The 20008-nt window shown below is 40.6% G+C and overlaps 1 long non-coding RNA gene across 2 annotated transcripts in view; it reads left to right on the plus strand.

Annotated features, from left to right (window-relative positions):
* The first annotated feature begins 553 nt into the window (after positions 1-553).
* The window catches only part of LOC140427484 (uncharacterized), a 138849-nt gene continuing 119394 nt past the window's right edge, over positions 554-20008 (plus strand). For both annotated transcript variants that reach the window (XR_011948511.1, XR_011948512.1), the window contains exon 1: positions 554-857. This is a non-coding gene — a long non-coding RNA (uncharacterized lncRNA). The remainder of the gene's footprint in view (positions 858-20008) is intronic.

A 20008-nucleotide genomic window follows, 5' to 3' on the forward strand; every position in this document is an offset into this window, starting at 1 on the left:
AGAGCGAGATACTAAAGATGGACCTGTGAATGACCATCGCATGTGCAGGACCGCTTAAACAGTGCATCTTCACACAACTGCAGTACAACGTTTGGTCGGGAATATCGCCAATTATTTGATAAAATTACAATAAATGACAAGATTAATTCCGATAAAACGATAATAAGATTTCGGTAAAATCGCCTTTTTTTTAGAAGGAACTTGAAATGTAAGCTTTCATTTAGCTTGGGGTCTGACAGCTAATTTACAGCTTTATTCATTACACTGTTTCACTTCCTCTTACAATTTGGATCATGGAAATAATGTAGGAATGAAAAAAAAACGATGAGTTTTAATGAACTGTTGTCTTCTAATGCCGAGAAAGAGCGATCTGTTTTAAGGGCACTTAAAACGGTTCTATTCCTGAATCCCTAAAGGATTGTGATGATAAAAAATTAATGTAACAGCCCAAGTATCTTGTGAATATTTTACTGGAGAATTTCAATGAGTCAGGCATCAAAGCTGAAGGTAGGATAAAAAAAAATGATCTTGAGCTCAATCTGCAAGAGTTGTTCCCTCTCTGCTCTCCTCTCTCTTGAAGTCTCCTGTTCGCCTGTGAATCCATCCGCGCGTTCGCCTCTCGCCCCAAAGCCGGGAGCCTGCCACAGATATTTGTTCCTAATCAAATTGCTGTTAATAATAAATGCCCTGATGCCCGCACATTATATTGCTCGTTTTGAAAATGTTCAAGACGGTTAATGCAATATTAATCGCCCAGGTTGATATAAAACAGGCAGAAAGCGAGTTGGCGATCTGAGCCGCAGTATTGTGGAAGAGGATTTCAGCACAGTCGCGCCGAGGGTGTCCTACTTGTGGTGGTAAGACTATTTCACGATTACTGTCCTTGTACTTAATGGGCCACTGTCACTGGAACCTGTGACTGTTCTGTAGCTGACTGAGAATAAAGGTGGAGGAGCAGATGACAATGCAACTTCAATCATCTGCGATTTCACATATTATGTTGAATTACTGTTTAGTCAGTTTCCTCCTGCAGTTCTGATTTGACAAATAGCAGTTTAACAGCCAAGTCCGCTGAGAAAGGTTTATTCTTTTATCTGTGTGTCTTCCTTTTTTTTTGGTTGGAGAGTGGCAAGCTGAAAGGATCAACAGGTTCGAAAGTTATTTTTTTAACCAGTTAAAATCACATTTGCGATTTAAACGAAACCCGTCATAATTCGATATCATCCAGGCAGTTTTCCCTCCATGAGGAGTGTAAACTTAATGGGATTTAAGCGTTATTCCAATGACACGAGAATCGAGAACTTTAGCCACATTCCCAAATGCAGAGGAAGGACTCGAGAGGCCAACCGTGTCTAATGGAAAATACAAACTCTTGGTTGTGCGTTTAGTGTTTGCTTTGTTCAAACTGACCTACCCACAGGGTTGCAGAAAGGCAAATTGCGTTTCATAGAAGAGTTTTGGAAGTATTGCCAAATCCTTATCAAACACGCATTTTGAGCAAATCACTGCGGATCCAGGATTTGTTTTAAAACTTTGGACGAGTGTTGCCTGTAGAGATGGCTGCCTGACGTTTTCGACCTCAGAGTGAATGTTTTCTTTAAAAAAACTGCTTTAATTGTCTGATGAAGAAGACCAGGATTGGCAACCCATTAGTGTAAACCTACCCCTTCCCTCCTTCCGCAACCCAAATTTATTGTTCGCCTTAACATTTCCCTTGGGCTTAAATCAACAATTCTTATGTGAGACTGCTGTGGGAGGAACGAATAGGGACAAGGTCGTCAGCGCAAAATAATGCCGAAGATTTAACTAAAAGCAAAACATTCACAAGTAGACTTGACACATGAATCCATTAGCCTGGGCTTAGTATTGTGCTGAAATATATATTTTAAATAAACAGAACTAAAAGATGAAGAGTTTCTTAGACGGCAGATCGTAGGCAACACTCCCTACAAAATATTAACTGTGCAGTCTCTGAAACATTGACTATATTCCTTTCTTAAACATGTAATATTCCCTCTAAATATTGCCATTAAATATTCTCTTTTCAATAGAATATGCAATATTTCTATTCCATAAGGCGTTCAATAGTCACTGCCTTTGTAAAATATTTAACACTTTCCACAAAACATTCAGTATTCTCTCTTTATAAAACATTCAATACTCTTTAATTTTATAAAACATTTAGCACTCGCTCTCCTTTCTCCAATGCATTCATCATTCTCTCTTTGTCTCTCCCCTACCTCCATGGCATTCTGGTTCCTGTCTGCTATCTTGAGTCCATCACAATCTATCCCATGCATTTAATGTCTGTGGTTCATAAATCAACACTAGAAGTAGCTCTCTTTTATTCACAATCCATTTATACAAAAGGCAACTAATTGCACAGAGTCTTCCAGGCAGATAGCTACCAGAGTCCCTGCTGGAATCAAATTGAAATTTGTCATTATATGGTCCATTAGAAAGGTTTTTAGTGAGTAATAAAAGTATGATGTATCTGTGTTTAAGTGACATGAGGAACTAATTAGGCACTTATTAGCAGGCAGCCCAACATCTTTCAGGATCTCATTTATTTCCCAAATACAATTCCACATCTATGTTTTTATGGAAATTGTGAAAGTGAAGGGATGTCGCAACGTTCTGAGGAGGTTATGCAATAATTTTTGTATCAAATTTCCTTTGAACTTTAGTGTCTCTGATGGGATATTTCTGAGTTTTGTGCCATGTCAACTGTGCAGCTGAGACCTGACCAAATGTTATAAAGAACATAGGGGAAATAGTGATTACTGAAAATACCTGACCTCACTAGAGGACAGAGACAGACTCCTTACATCTTATCATTAATTTACAATAACTTATAATAAAATATTGTCAAAGGCAACTGAATTCTATGCACCCTGTAGTTGATGTGTGAAAATGAAGTGCATCAACCTATATCCCAAAGGGGTCTTGCATTAGTTTCCCAATTAGAACATGGGAGCTTTGCACCATTAATACTTCCAACAGTTTGTGTCAAGACAAAATGAAAAAGGTTGAGACTAAAGCAGACTAACAGAAATAATGCTGGAACTGAGGATATTACAGTCCATTAATAAGATCAATGCAGAAAGGCTTCTAATCTGTGGTGGGGGAAAGTGCTTGGGGAGTACCCATAAAAATATTTCTTCAAACTGTTTCTCTTAAAATTTTGCTGCCTTATGGGCACGAGCCATCTTTGGTCTTCTCCTGTCTAGCAGCAGTTAGAGAGGTGAATCGTATGTTTGGAAGTGTTGGTGGAAATGATCATGTGCCTAGTTAGTTCTCTAGTTAAATGAAACAGAATTGATGCTCTTCTACTGCATTACATTTGGATAATTTAATAATTTGCATTTAAATTTCTGTTAAGGAAAATGTTCTTCTTCTTAGGCAGTTCCTCAGGATCAAAGATGGTTTGCTATCACTCGAGTTCAATAGGTTCTGAAATGGTTGATAAGTCCAATGCATGATTTGCAGACTTCTGCCACAGCGGGGGGCAACTAATGCTCCAAGGAGTTGGAAGATGGTGTGTTTGAAGCTTTGTGTGCTCCCTCCAATGCCTTAACTTCACCTCTGCATGTTCCTGACGATGTCTTCCAACATGCTCCATGCCTTCCTGAATGAGTCTTTTCTATTTTGGTCGGTAAAAAGCCAGGGCTTCCCAATAGTTGATGGGTATTTTTGACCTCTTCGGGGGTCCTTTAAGGATATTCCTAAAACATTTCTGCTGTCCACCTGGGAGTCTCGTGCCTCAGCTGGGCTCTGAGCAGTACGGTTGCTTCGGGAGTCTGGTGCCAGAGATAACAGTGACATGTCCCATCCAATGTAGTTGGTTTTAGTGATTAGCGTTTCGATGCTGGGTACGTTGGCTTGGGGAGGATGTTGCTGTTGTACTGCCTTTCTTGCTGCCAGATTTAGAGTTTTTTAAAGGTACGGCTGGTGGTACTTCAATGTTTTGATGTGCCTGCAGTAAGTTGTCCAAGTCTACAAAGCTATTATGGAGCATGGGATCATATAGCAGCATATAGGAGAATTATTGCTCAGTAAACCATGACCTTAGTCTCAGGTCTGAGACTCTGATCCTCAAACACTCTTTTCTTCAGATGGCGGAAGACAGAGTTAGCACATTGGAGATGATGGTGAATTTCATCAAATATGTCTGCCTTCATTGAGAGGAGGCTCCCAAGACATGGAAAACGATCCACATTTTCCTGAATCTTGCCATTGATCTTAATTGATAATGTGTGATGTTGCACTGAAAGAGCTATTTGGAAGAGGACCCTAGTTTTCCGGGTGTTTAATGAAAGGCCCATTTTCGCATATGTTTCGGTGAAGGAGTTGACGATGACCTAGAGCCCAGTTTCTGAGTGAGCGCTCACACAAGTGTCATTTGCATACTGAAGCTCAATCACTTAATTTGGAGTGATTTTGGATTTGGAATGAAGGTGGCGTAGGTTGAGCAGTTTCCCATCTGTTTTGTAGATTATCCGGACACCAAATTGGTAATTTGCTAGAGATGAAATGCAGTATTATACAGAGGAACATGGGGAAGAGAGTTGGTGCAATGACATAGCCTTGTTTGACCTCAGTCTTCACTGAAATGGGGCTTGTCATTGGTTCCATTGGTGAGGATCACAGCTTGCAAAACTTCGTGAAGTAGGTGGAAGATGGTGGCAAATTTCTGGGGGCGGCCAGATTTTAGAAGGAAGGCTTCTCAATAAACATTCGCAGTTGACTGAGTCAAAGGTTTTGTGAGGTCAAATTACCCTTCTTCCCATACAAAAGATTTGCAGCAGTGTAAGGAGAATGATATGACACTTGGTTTTGACATTTTATTTACTTGAATAAAATCTGCTTATTAAGTATTTACATTTTGTGCGTTGTTTTGCTCAATTTGTTTAGGGGACCACGTAACCTGGCAAACTGGGCACTTAAGAGTTAAACAGTAGCGCATATTGCAGTGGTAAGATATCCCCTGTCGTGAGGCATTAATCTCTCTCAGATAGAACTGACATTGCTGAAACGGTTGCATTGTGAAAGCTGAAGGTTTCATGAAAGCGCGATAGCAAGTAGATGAAACAATCAAAAAAGCCATTAGGAGCATGACTCAAGAACAAAGGGTAACTCTATGCAGGACAATAGGCCACAGTCAGAGCACCATGTGACAGTTTTAGGTTCCTCATTGGGTGCCCCAAAGTACAGTACAGCTGTGAAAAAAAAACATATAGCAGAGATACACAAGGAAAATACCAGGGGTTAGTAACTGCAGTTAATGAGAAAAGATAGGAAATTGAGAATACTAATTTCAGAATGGAGAAAGCTAAGAAGAGATATGATAGGGTTTTTATTTAATTATGAAAGGCTTTAATAGGCTGCATAAGGAATCACTATTTCTTCTGCGTAGTTTCACTGGGTCATTAATTGAAAATTATCATTAAGAGAATGAGGAGAGAGGTGTGGATAAATAAAGAATTGAAGAATGGCATGCTTTACTAAAGAGAATAGTCTTGCTGAGAACAATTACATCCTTTAAGCGAAAAGTACATAAATATTTGAAGCAGAGGAAGATATAGGTCATGGGGAGAAAGTAGTGCAGTTGGGTTGGTTTCGGATTACTTTATAATAAAGAGCCAACACAGCTATGATAGGCCAAGTGGTCTCCTTCAGCACTGTAAGGTTCTATGGTTATTTTCACTTTCTAGGGAGGCGATTTTGAGCCCATGCAAGCTGTCCAAAGTATTGGTGGCGCGAGCAAAAAATCCCACGAGAATCGGGAAACGCGATTATTCATGAATCATAGAATCCCTACAGTGCAGAAGGAGGCCATTCGGCCAATTGAGTCTACACCGGCCCTCTGAAAGAACACCCTATCTAGACCCAATCCCCACCCTAACCCCGTAACCCCACCGAGGGGCAATTTAGCATAGTCAATCCACCTGACCTGCATATCTTTGGACTGTGAGAGGAAACCGGAGCACCTGGAGAAAATCCACGCCGACATGGGAAGAATGTGCAAACTCCACACACAGTGGCCCAAGGTCGAATTTCCTGATCCCCCCCCCCCCCCACCCCCCCCCCCCCCCCCCTCACTGGCAACATCACGAGGTTCATTTCCAGAAAGGGCATGAACCTCATTTGAATAGATATACAAAAAATTAAATATTACTAACGGGCCCCCGCTGCAGGATTCCTCCCTCATTCATACTTCCCAGACGTCATGTTGGCAAGGAACACAACAGGTGTGGCCAAACGAGAAGCATCCAAGGGGACTCCCCTGGTGGCACAGAGGTAAGAATAGACCCCTGGGAGGCTGGGTGCGGGAGGGGAGGGACATGCCCGGGCAGTGCCGGACAGTTGACACTGCCAGGTTCGCACTGCCAGGTTCGCACACTGCCAACCTGTCAGTGCCAAACTGTGATGGGGGCAGTGTCAGGTACAAGCCCAAATGGGGGCCCCATGTGGGGGATGCATTGATGTGTGGTGGGAGTGGGGCGAGTCGACCCAGAGGGGGGGGGGGGGGGGGGGGGTAGTGCCAACTGGACATACACGGTGTTAGTGGGGGAGGTGCAATCCTGGCGAGGATTATTGGGAGTGGAGAGGAGGGTGAAAAGCCACAATAGCTACCTGACAGGGTCTGGTGGCCAGTCGGCTGCATGGCTGATCAGTGCGCCTTTTAAAGGTGCCCCCCGGTCTCTGTGGAGCTGCTTACCGGCTCTATGAGGTCCCGCTCCCCAGAGTGATAGGGTGAACCATGGCCATTCATTTCTCTCGAACAGGCTCAATACTAGGGGAGAAAACCGATCTGTGCCAGTTTTCAGTCTGAACCTGACACCGCCAAATTCTGGTAAGATTCCGCCCTAGGTTTTTGTGCCGTTCAGACATTTTATTCAATTATCTACACTGAACATAGCAAGGGAATGTTAAGAGCCGGGAACCCTGCTCTTGATGTGAAGTTTTACACAAGTGATGCCATCAAATCAGCCATCTCACTATGTAAAATGTAAATGTCATGACAGTCCAATCTACCCTTTGAGAGCTGACCGGTGGTGATTTAACCTGAGGGACACCATACCTCAGATGAGGGGCAAGGTTGAGAAGGCGGGGCCTTGGGGTGGCATGGTGGCATTGCTGCCTCGCAGCACCAGAGACCCGGGCTCAATTTCGACCTTGGGCCACTGTGTGTGGAGTTTGCACATTCTTCCCATGTCGGCGTGGATTTTCTCCAGGTGCTCCGGTTTCCTCTCACAGTCCAAAGATATGCAGGTCAGGTGGATTGACTATGCTAAATTGCCCCTCGGTGGGGTTACGGGGTTAGGGTGGGGATTGGGTCTAGATAGGGTGTTCTTTCAGAGAGCCGGTGTAGACTCAATTGGCTGAATGGCCTCCTTCTGCACTGTAGGGATTCTATGATTCATGAATAACCTCAGCCAGTGCCAGAATTGAACCTGTGCTGTTGACATTGCTCCGCACATCAGTCATCCAGCCAACTGAGCTATCTGCTGTCAGTCAAGGTGACGCGATGGCTCAGAAATGAAGCACTGACAGAACTGGGCCGTAACCCTCAGGAAAGATCTCTGCATCATACTTCCCATTGCATTGGCTTCTCTAGTGACTCAAACTCTGTGTGACCCTTAATTTTTATAGACATATTCACAGTGTTAGTTTGTTGCCCACAAATGTATCAAGGAGGTCACAAATGCCTTGTCAACCTCGGCCAATGTATTCCTTTTATTAATTACCAACAAGTGCATCACGAGGGGCCAATTCAACTCAACAGAACTGTTGCCTTTCCCAGAGTCCAGAAAGTCATTAACTCTATTTAGGTTGCCATTCAGGCATAAATCTCTGCCCTTTTTGAACTGATAGAAACTTAAAATCTCAAACCAAAAAGAAAATGCTGGAAAATCTCAGCAGGTCTGGCAGCATCCAAAGGGAGAGAAAAGAGCTAACATTTCGACAAAGGGTCACCTGGACTTGAAAGGTTAGCTCTTTTATCTCCCTACAGATTCTGCCAAACCCGCTTAGATTTTACAGCATTTTCTTTTTGGTTTCAGATTCCAGCATCCGCAGTAATTTGCTTTCATCCAATGTTAAAATCTCAATGTGTTTATGATATACGACCATCATTACATAGTCATGCAGGTTAAATCCTGGTACTGCAGAGCTAGACTTGATACATCCAAGGCATCATTTCCTCTCTTATATAATGTGTGAGCATTGGCAGTTTGTGTTGACGTGCTGGCAAAGCAGGTAGGCTGAATTAAGCAGCTTGGTAAAAGAATAAATGGCAGTGGCGGTAAGCAGGCTCAACCTGAGACTTGGTAATAGTTAACTGGTGCATTCTTCATGGCAATGCCTTGACCATTCAGACTCCACTTGCCAACCAACCAGCAATCTCTTGTCACGCAATATAAATTGTTGTTCGCTTTAGTTTGTTATTCGTGCAAATTGTCCTGATGAGCCTCTTACTCTTCCAATCACCTGCAGATATATGTCTAGCCAGTCCAACCTTTCCTCATAAGCCAACCCTCCTATTCCAGGTATTAGTCCAGTAAACCTTCTCTGAACTGCTTCAAATGCATTTACATCCTTCATTAAATAAGGAGACTAATACTGTGTACAGTAATCCAGATGTGGTCTCACCAATGCCCTGTAAAACTGAAACATATATTTACTTTTGTACTCAATTCCCTTTGCAACAAACAATAACATTCCAATAGCTTTCCTCATTGTTTATTGTACCTACATGCTAAGCTTTAATGATTCATGCACTAAGACTCCCAGATGTACATCTCAGAGCTCTGTAATCTCTTGCCATTTAGATAATAAGCTTCTTTTCTATTCTTTCTCTCCAAAATGGACAATTTCACATTTTTCCATATTATACCTCAGTTGCCAGATCTTTGCCCACTCACGGAACCGATCGATATCCCGTTTCAGCGTCCTTATTATCAGCTTCACAACTTACTCTCTTACCTGTCCTTATGCCATCACAAATTTAGCAACTATACATTCTTCTAAGCTACTTATATAAATTGTAAAAACTTAAAATTAAGGCCCCATAACTGATCCCTGTGGCATATTACACGTGTTATGGGCCAGGGTTTAGAAAACCCCAAAGTGTATCATGGAGTTCACCTGACCCACAACTTTTAATAGATTGTGGTTTGGGGAGCACATGGCCCACTCTACAGATGTGGTACAGCAGAAATGGAAAAGTATTTTTTAAAGCAAAACAATGTTTATTCTATGAACTCAAGTTAACCTTTATAAAACATACAGTGAACATCTTAGCAACCATTAATTCAAATACAATCCCCAAAGAATACAACACTAAGTAATTCTTAAGCTGTCATTTTAACATCCATAAGACTTAAAAAAAAACTTTCAACAGAAGCACATCAGGTTAAAGTCATACTGAGAGCAGTTATTAATTTTAAATCACCAAAGGATTGAGTTACATTCTTTAGATTACAGAGGGAGAGACTAATAACCCTTTGGCTGTGACTGCAGCTATCCAGCTTTGAAAACAAAACTAAAACACACCCTGCAGCAAACAGCCTAAAACAAAAGTAAGAAGCTGACAGACAGCCCAGCTCCACCCACTCTCTGACATCACTGCAGTAATAAACACCCATTTCTTAAAGGTACTCTCACTACAGATACTTATATACCTACCCATTTATAAACACCCATTTCTTAAAGGTACTCTCACATGACACCTCCCCCCAAGAAAAAAAAACCCCATCAACTTCAAGATGGTTTCATTTTTCACCTTTTCATAGAATCATAGAATTTACAGTGCAGAAGGAGGCCATTCTGCCCATCGAGTCTGCACCGGCTCTTGGAAAGAGCACCCTACACAAGCCCACACCACCCTAGCCCCATAACCCAGTAACCCCACTCAGCCAACACTAAGGGCAATTTTTGGACACTAAGGGCAATTTAGCATGGCCAATCCACCTAACCTGCACATCTTTGGACTGTGGGAGGAAACCGGAGCACCCGGAGGAAACCCACGCACACACGGGGAGAATGTGCAGACTCCGCACAGACAGTGACCCAGCTGGGAATCGAACCTGGGACCCTGGAGCTGTGAAGCAATTGCGCTAACCACTATGCTACCATGCTGCCCATCCTTTAAGAAATGCACACAGTAAATATACTTTATCGTTTCAAAAAACTACACATGCCAACAGGTATAATAATATAGTCCTTTTTTCTTTCTTCCTCCAACTGAAATCCTTCTTGATTGACAGTCTCGTTGACGAAGAAGGTCTCTGCACGATCCATCCATTTCTCTATGACCCGGGATGTCTCTTTAAAGTCAGATACTTTAGTTCAATCTGATCACAGAGTCCCTTGTAATTCTCCAACACATGAGCATTGGTTATCACAGCTTTTTGGCAGTCAAATGCCTGTTGAAAGTCCGCTGCCCACTGAAATGTGTTACGCTTCTTGAGCATGTCCATCAGTGGAGCAACCACGCTACAACAATTTTCACCTATGTTCGATCAAATCCACTCATGCCAAGAAATCGCACTATTTCCCTTCGTCTTGAGGATATTGAAAACTCCTCAATAACTGTTGGTTTCACATCCCGTGGACCATTCAACCCTGTCTGATTGTATGGCCAAGGAAAGTGACTTGGGCTTTTCCAAGTTCACTTTTGGCTAGGTTGACCACCAAACCCGCCTCCTGAAGTCGATCGAATAACTCCATCAGATGTTTTAAATGTTCTTTCTATGTCTGGCTGAAAATTACCAGATCGTCGATGTAGACCGCACAATTGGGTAATCCTGAAACAACATTGTCAGTTAACCGTTGAAATGTGGCTTGGGCATTTTTCATGCCAAATGGCATAACTTTGAATCGGTATATACCATCTGGGGGTCACAAAAGCTGAAATCTCCTTTGCCCTTTCGGATAAAGGTACCTGCCAGTAACCTTTAAGTAAATCCAGTTTGGAAATAAAAGCTGATTGTCCCACTTTCTCAGTGCAATCCTCCAAACGTGGGATAGGATAAGAGTCCATTCGTGTAACTGCATTAACCTTTCTATAGTCCACACACAACCGTTGGGTACCACCTGGATTAGGTACCATCACTATGGGTGAGCTCCATTGGCTGCAACCCACTTCAATTATGCCATTTTTAAGCATACTCTCAATCTCTTTGTTAACCTGTGCCAATTTTAAAGGGTTAATTCTGTATGGATGTTGTTTGATTGGAACAGCTTTTCCCACATCTACATCATGTTTAGCCATTTTAGTACTTCCCCATTTATCTCTACAAATTTGCCCACGTGATATCAATAACTCTTTCAGGTCAGTTCGTTTTTCCTCTGGAAGGTAACTTAACAATTTATCCCAATTTTTAAGAACATCCTCGCTTTCCAATTTAATTTGAGGTATGTCAAATTCACAGTCAACTGGATTTGGTTCGTCACTTTGATTTAGAATCATTAAAACCTCCTCCTTTTTCTCCTTCCCTTTCAAAGTACCTTTTAAGCATATTCACATGTCATACTCGGTTAGTCTTCCTTCTATCTGGTGTTTTTACCACATAATTTCACTTAATTTCCTTTCAATCTAATAAGGTCCACAAAGCTTGCTTTTAAAGGTTCACCTACCACTGGTAACAATACTAAAACTTTTATCTCCATTGGCAAAACTACGAACTTTGGATTTCTTGTCCGCTACCCGTTTCATCACATTTTGTGCAGCTTTTAAATGTTGTCTAGCCAATTTACCTGCTCTATTTAATCGTTCCCTAAAATTTGACACATAATCCAATAATGTAATTTCCGATTTCGCACTCACCAATTTTTCCTTAATCAATTTAAGTGGTTCTCTTACCTCATGTCCAACAAGGACTAAATTTGGTTGACTCATTAGGTGCATCCCTAATTGCAAACAATACAAATGGGATTCCTTTATCCCAATCCTCTGGATAATCTTGACAATAAGCCCTCAACATTGTCTTTAATGTCTGATGAAATCTTTCTAACGCTCCCTGTGATTCTGGATGGTACGCAGTTGATTTAAATTGTTTTATTCCTAAGCTATCCGTAACTTCTTTGAATAACCTTGAGGTAAAATTTGATCCTTGATTCGATTGTATTTCTGTGGGTAGTCCATATCTAGTAAAGAATTTAAGTAACTCTTCCACAATCTTTTTAGCTGTAATATTACGTACTGGAATGGCCTCTGGAAACCTAATAGACACATCCATTATGGTCAAAAGATATTGATTCCCACTTTTCGCATTTTGTCGGTAATGTTAACTGCAATGTTTTTGCAAATCTAACAGTGTGCTTTTAGTCTCTGTCTGTAAGGTACTGCGTGTGACCGTCTCCACCCCCAAAAACTTAAGAGTCTCTAAAAAAGCCATTGTCCACAACACACTCCCTACTTAAACTGAAATACCACACCTGAAAAGCAACCACAATATGCTCACCCCTCACCAGTGGCGGTCCTACATTTTTGGGCCCCTGAAGCTTGAACTGTTATGGGGGCCCCTTCGCAACCAGCAACGAGGTCTGGGTAACCACTGTTATCTTCTTCAATGGGGTTGTTCCACGACAGATCACCACAAATTTTTAAAAAATTTAACCACTACATCTCAGATTTTGATTAAAATTGTTGTACTGGATTATCTCACATGTCAAAGTCACTGGTGTGAATAAAAAATTTCTATGCCTTATAGTTTTCGAGTTATGGGGGGATGAAAATGAGGGAAATGTTATATACATGCATGATGCATCATAGAATGATGAAATAAAACATAGAAAAGACCACAGTCAATATAATCTTTTATTTTAGACACCTATGAGAATACATACTACATGAAGCATATTTTACAAAATACTCTTTTTTCTGTTTTTTCTAGCAACATATTCACGTACAGTTTTGTCATATGAGAGCTTCCTTGCAATGTAATTTTCTAGCGACAATATGCATAAAGAATTTAAGCGCTCTTCAGTCATGGTAGACCGAAATTTGTTCTTTATAAAGGATAGCTTTGAAAAATTCCTTTCTGCTTCACAGCTCATGATAGGCATTGTCAAGTACAGCTTAAGCGCAGTAGTAATATTGGGGAACACTTCAACTAGGTGTTGCTCACAAATAAGCTGAAGAACTTCTGCGCATTGAATTTTAGATGGCGTGTTTTCTTCTGTGTGCTGGGATTTCCTAAGGTGCAAATATTCTTTGAACTGATAACACTCGTTTACTAATTTGTGGTCAATATCATCTTTGTAATACGATATTATAAGTTTAATACTGTCCTCATCAATTTCAGAATTGTTCACCAATTCTGAGAGGAACTTGAACCTTTTCGCAATCTGCTCATATGGGTCAATCCTCTTGCGTAACTGGATTATCAAGCAGTCATAGAGTTGATATAGAACTTCTATCCTAAATTTGTCAGCTCCTCTCAAAGAAGCAATACCACTTGTTCCACCTGAAAATTTCCTTGTAACAATGCGTTTGGAAGCATCAGAATAACTTGAGGTGATATCTTCACACAAACCTTTTGCTTCTGATTCATAGTGTGCAATCCTATCGGCTGAATTTTCTCTGAGTTCTTTAACAAACGAAAGTAAAGATGATAGCAGAAGATAACCTTCAAATACATCAAAACCAGGGGTTTGGAGTTTCTTACTTGTTTTGTTGAAATGCTCCAGCACTTCTTCTCAAACGACTGTTAAAATAGCAACTTGTGGTATAAATTCTTTGCATCTCATTTACATTCAGGCTTCTCTTCCGAGTTTTCAAAAATATGTTTGAGAGTTTGTAAAATACCCATATATCCATTTTTAATTGCCCGGACTGCTTCATAGTGTGCAGACCATCTAGTTACACTTAAGCTCTTTAGAGAAAAATGTAGATTGCCCTGTGTGTTTAAAATCCCCCATCTTCGTGGAGATCCAGAAAAGAAAACATACAGCTCCTGCAAAATGCCAAAATAGTCAACAGCCTCAGGTACAGGAAACACTGCCTTTTCTCCAACAAGGTTAAGTGAATGGGCTGCACATGGTACCTGTTAATGTTTTTAAAGAGTGCTTGCAGCCCTTTCTCCGATCCCTTCATGTTAGATGCATTATCGTAGGACTGACCACGGATATTTTCAAGTGAAAGCTTATGTTCACCCAGGGCTTGTTGTACTTTGTTGAACAAGGTCGTGGATGAATGGATTTCTATCGGTAAAAGTCTCTCACAGGGTTTTCCATTCTAGCAGTATCGAACCACAATTACCAGCTGGTCAACATGTGTCAGGTCAGGCATAGAGTCAACAATAATAGAGTAGTATTTGGTGTCTAGGTTGTTGATTTGATTCACAATTTCATCTTGTACATGTTTTCCCATGATTTCTATCAATTCTTCATACATGGGTTTGGATAGGTAAGTAGCATTTACTTTTTCATTTTTACATTTCTCGAGATGTTAATGTAAAAATGGGTCGAACTCTGCAATAAGTTCAATGGCCCCCATGAAGTTTCCATTATTTGGTGAGCCCCACTTCTCCTCATGACCTCTAAATGCCAAACCTCTTTCACTTAAATACTTTATAGCAGCTACAACTCTTTTCAGTACTTCAAAATAGCACTGTATGGTTTCTCTCATCTGTTCTTCAAGTTGCTGATCCACAGTATTTTTATTTGACTTTCTTGTTATCCAAGAAACAACATCGCCCTCTTATGTTCCATGCTGTCTTCATGATTCTCCAGAGTTCTGAGTACATTCATCCAGTCAGAAAACCCACCTGTTATAAGTGATGATTAGCATTTAGAAAAGAGTTTGCAAACAAAACAGTATATACAGCCTTTGACTAACCAGGATCTCATCACAGTCTGGCCACTTTTCAATCTTTTTTCAAAATATTTGTTTGAGAAACTTCTGTTTTGCTCCTTGTAAACCCTGCTTGATTCGGTATATACATCATCTGGTTTTTTATTTTGAAAAAAACCTATGTCTTGCATTAAACAATTCTGTATGAAATCATTATCAACTGTTATGGGCCAGTTTTTGAGGTCACTGTATTCTTTGAAATCACTGAATTTGCTTCCTGTTTCATGTTTCTGCTCAGTCTCTGCTTGTTCCGCAGTACTTTCATGTTGACCACTGTGACCGTCATCTGTATCAAAAGCGTCAACAATGGGTTGAATATTGCTAGAAAGAGCTCCCACGGTTTGTGCACTATCACAGGCTTCAATGGTGTTTGCTTTGCTTGTTTCAACTGTAGGTGTTGGCAAACTTGACATTGCAAAATAGTTTGTTAGTTTTTGACATTTAGACATTTCGTCAGATCTCTTTTCATTGAGTTTGTGTTTTTGGTATCCACTTCAGTACTTTCGTGAACTCATTGTTATTCCTCTAGGGTCTTGACCTCAGTTAAAAAGGGGAAAAAAATTACATTAGCCACAGCAGAACAGACAACTTACCGCGACACTCCACCTTTACAACATCTGTGCTACTGACTCTCAAACTTTGGGATTGTTGAAATATATACAACAGAAAATTAATCAATTTGAGTCGTGCGACTATTGTCGCATGCTTTGAAAGGAAACATTTTTAGGTCTACTTTCTGAGAAAGGTTTAGCATTTAAAAAAAAAGATTTATAATAAATAAGCTAAATAGGCTAAACTAGGCTATGTTCAAGTTAGCCTACACTAGGCTAGACTAAGTTAGGCAAGACTAGGCCTTCAAAACTCATAGGCTAAGGTAATGTAACACATTTTACCATTATTTGAACACTTTTCATAATAAACACCTGTAATTTAACACAAATTCACCCTTTTATTACTTTTTCATAACTACTTGTAATATAGTATTAGCCTCGTCTATGCGGTCCTAGCCTACCTTCCGTTCACCTCTTCATAAAACCAACAGGCTTAGGCTAATCTAACACTATTTCACCTTTATTACTTACCTTACTTTTCTAAATATTTATTTTTGAGAAGGGGCAATTAAAATATTGTATCCTATTGAACACTTTATTGAAAAAATTCTTGTCTAGATCGCTATCACGAGTGCTATCACGTTGAAAATTCACGTTAGCATTGTGATTGCCTTTTCAACGGCTCCCCTTTTTTGTTATGACACGTCATCTACTGTTTGGATTTCTGTCATAAATGTTAATAGTGTTTTAAATTATTTATAATTATTTTATATTAAATATATTTAGAATGAAACATCCTTAATTTGAACGTTTTTTTGTTTACGGCTAGTCTACATGATACTTTAATATCCTTTTAATTTTAATTTTAACTATTATTTTGTATTGAATTACACTATATTATTAATATTATTATTTTTTTAAAACCCCTTCTCATACAGTAGACCCAAAATGTTTAAGCAATGTGGACGAAAGTCACTTCTGGGGCCCCTCTGGGATTAGGGGCCCTGAAGCTTAAGCTTCATTAGTTTCATAGTAGATCTGCCCCTGACCCTCACTGTCTTTAAGTTCACTAAGCCAATCCAATAGATAGACTTTTATCCCCCTCGAGTCCCCAATGTGTTATGGTCCAGGGTTTAGTGAACCCCAAAGTGTATCATGGAGTTCACCTGACCCACAACTTTTAATAGATTGTGGTATGGGGAGCACACAGCCCATTCTACAGGTATGGTAAGCAGAAATGGAAAAGTGTTTTTTAAAGCAAAACAATGTTTATTCTATGAACTCAAGTTAACCTTTTTAAAACATACAGTGAACATCTTAGCAACCATTAATTCAAATACAACCCCCAAAGAATACAACACTAAGTAATTCTTAAGCTGTCCTTTTAACATCCATAAGATTTAAAAAATAACTTTCAACAGAAGCACATCAGGTTAAAGTCACTTCTGAGAGCAGTTATTTGTTTTAAATCACCAAAGGATCGATTTACATTCTTTAGATTACAGAGAGAGAGACTAATAACCCTTCGGGCTGGGACTGCAGCTATCCAACTCTGAAAATGAAACTAAAACACACCCTGCAGCAAACAGTCTAAAACAAAAGTAAAAAGCTGACAGACAGCCCAGCTCCACCCACTCTCTGACATCACTGCAGTAATAAACACCCATTTCTTAAAGTTACTCTCACTACAGATATTTATATAAATTCCAATTTATAAACACCCATTTCTTAAAGGTACTCTCACATGACACACGTTACATCTTGCCAGCCAGAAAATGATCCATTTATCCTACTTTCTGTTTCCCTGTCAGTTGCCAATCTTCTATCCATGCCATTACTTTACCCCCTACACCATTGGAAAGTAGGTCTTATGGCACGGGGGGTGGGGGTGGGGGGTGGGGGGGGTGGTGGTAGTGTCCCTGCCTCTGAGTCAAAAGGTTCAAGTCCCACTTCAGGACTTGATGAGTAAGGAAGGTTCATAATACAACCAACAGATTGAGTATCAACCTGAAAAAGCCTTCCAACCACACCACTAGCAGGCAGTAAGAGTGGGCGAGACTCCTGGTTAGCTCTGCTTGATGTGGAGTGGCGCTCCTTCAAGCTATAAACCTTTGGCGACAGGCTGAGTGGCCTGTTCCAGGAAAAATCAGTAATGGAAACAGATGAAAGTCTGCCTTGTGCACCACTGGGTGTGGGGAAAAAAACAACAACAACAGCATTATGAGCTTTTATTTTTGCCATAACCTTTGATGCCATCTTCTCAAATGTCTTCTGGAAATCTAAGTATAGTACCTCCACCACTTCCCCTCTACCCACAGCACATTGTACTTCTCCAAAGAACTCCAATAAATTGGTTAAACGTGATTTCTCTCTCACAAAACCATGTTGACTGTCTGCTTACCTGAATTTATCTAAGTGCCTGCTATAACATCTTTAAAAATAGCTTCTTACAAGTTCCCTCGAACAGATGTTAAACTAACTGGCCTGCAGTTTCTTGCTTTCTATGTCCCCCTCTTTTTGAATAAAAGAGTTGCATTCACTATTTTACGATCTAATGGAAACTTTCCTGAATCTAGGGAATTTTAGAAACTTAAAAACCAACACATCAATTATCTCACTAGCTACTTATTTTAAGACTCTAGGATGAGGTCTATCAGGACCCAGGGACTTGTCAGCCTGCAGCTTCAACAATTTGCTCAGTTTTCACAGTAACTTCATTGCAATGTTAATGTAAGCCTACTTGTGACACTAATAACGATTATTATTATTAGTAGTAGTAGTACCACTTCCCTAGTGATTGTAATTTTCTTCAGCTTTTCTCTTCCTTCCAGTTCCTGATTCTGGGATGTCACTTTATCTGCTGCAGTGAATCCGATGCAAAATACCAGCTGGATTCATCTGCCACCTCCTCAATTCCCGTTATTAATTTCCCAGACTCACTTTCTATAGGATCATTGCTCACTTTGTTAATTATTTTATTTCTAAAATATCTTCCGATACTCTTATGATCTGTTTTTATGTTTCTAGCTAGCATTCCCTTATACTCTCATTTTTCCTTGTTTATTAATATTTTAGTCATTCTTTAATTTTTTTAATATGCCGACAACCTTCTGACCTGCTACCCATCCTTGCACAATTATTTATTTTTTCTCCAAGTTTGGTGCTATGTTTAACTTTTTTAGTTAACCATGGGCAGCACAGTAGCATTGTGGATAGCACATTTGCTTCACAGCTCCAAGGTCCCGGGTTCGATTCCGGCTTGGGTCACTGTCTGTGCGGAGTCTGCACATCCTCCCCGTGTGTGCGTGGGTTTCCTTCGGGTGCTCCGGTTTCCTCCCACAGTCCAAAGATGTGCAGGTTAGGTGGATTGGCCATTCTAAATTGCTCTTAGTGTCCAAAATTGCCCTTAGTGTTGGGTGGGGTTACTGGGTTATGGGGGTAGGGTGGAGGTGTGGATCTTGGGTAGGGTGCTCTTTCCAAGAGCCGGTGCAGACTCGATGGGCTGAATGGCCTCCTTCTGCACTGTAAATTCTATGAAATCTATGCATGGTGGGTCCTCCCTGTAATATCCCAACGGGGCCGACAGGGCAGTAATGCTGGTCTTCTCCGTGCTCCTTGCAGAGGATGAGATTCCCCACTAGGGGCAGAGCATCTCAATTACCCAGTGGTTGTAAGGTCGGCCAGTAAGGGCACTGACCAGGGAAGTACATACTAGAGGTCCAGCAGGGAGAGTGAATATACTGTTTGTAAATAAAACGTTATTCTCACTTTTACTCGGTTTGGACTTTCCGCCTCCTTATTATACTCCCCTTGGAATTTCTCTTTCCCATTCGAATCTATCTATTCTGTGTTTTCTGAAATATCCCTAAGCCACTGCATCTCTATTAAGTATAAGACAATAAGATACAGGAGCAGAATAAGGCCACTCGGTCCATCGAGTCTGCTCCCCCATTCGATCATGGCTGATATGGTTCTCATCCCCATTCTCCGGTCTTCTCCCCATAATCCCTGATCCCTTTATTAATCAAGAATCTGTCTACCTCTGCCTTGGAACCTCTCTTGGCTCCCTCAAACTGAATGCCAAATTCAATCATATTATGATCATTGCTACCGAGGAACATCTTAATGATGAGGCCATTAATTAATCTTATCTCGTTGCACAATGCCGTTTTAGTATAATCTGGTCTCTAGTTGGATCAAGAATGTGCTGTCCGAAGAATCTGTCCTGAAAATATTTCATCAACTCTTCATCTCGTCAACCTTTGCCCATCTGATGTTTCTCGTCGATATGTGGATTAATCTCCCCCATGATTATCACCATAGTTTTCTGAAAAGCTACCATAATTACTTCCCTTGTACTCTGTCTTATCGCGTGGGTACTGTTAGGGTCCCAGTACACCACTCCCACAAGTGACTTCTTGCCGTTACCATTTCTCATTTCTATCCAAATGGCTTATCTGCTGATTTACTTATATTTGTACAGTCTATTCCACCCTATCACAGTCTGTTTATCATTATCTTTCTGTCTTGACTTGTCTCTGCTCTTTGATTTACGATATCTACCCAAATTTGATTTCTTGTCCCCGCTATTTAG

The sequence above is a fragment of the Scyliorhinus torazame genome, chromosome 7 (genome assembly GCF_047496885.1).
Source record: "Scyliorhinus torazame isolate Kashiwa2021f chromosome 7, sScyTor2.1, whole genome shotgun sequence".
NCBI classification, from domain to species: Eukaryota; Metazoa; Chordata; class Chondrichthyes; order Carcharhiniformes; family Scyliorhinidae; genus Scyliorhinus; species Scyliorhinus torazame.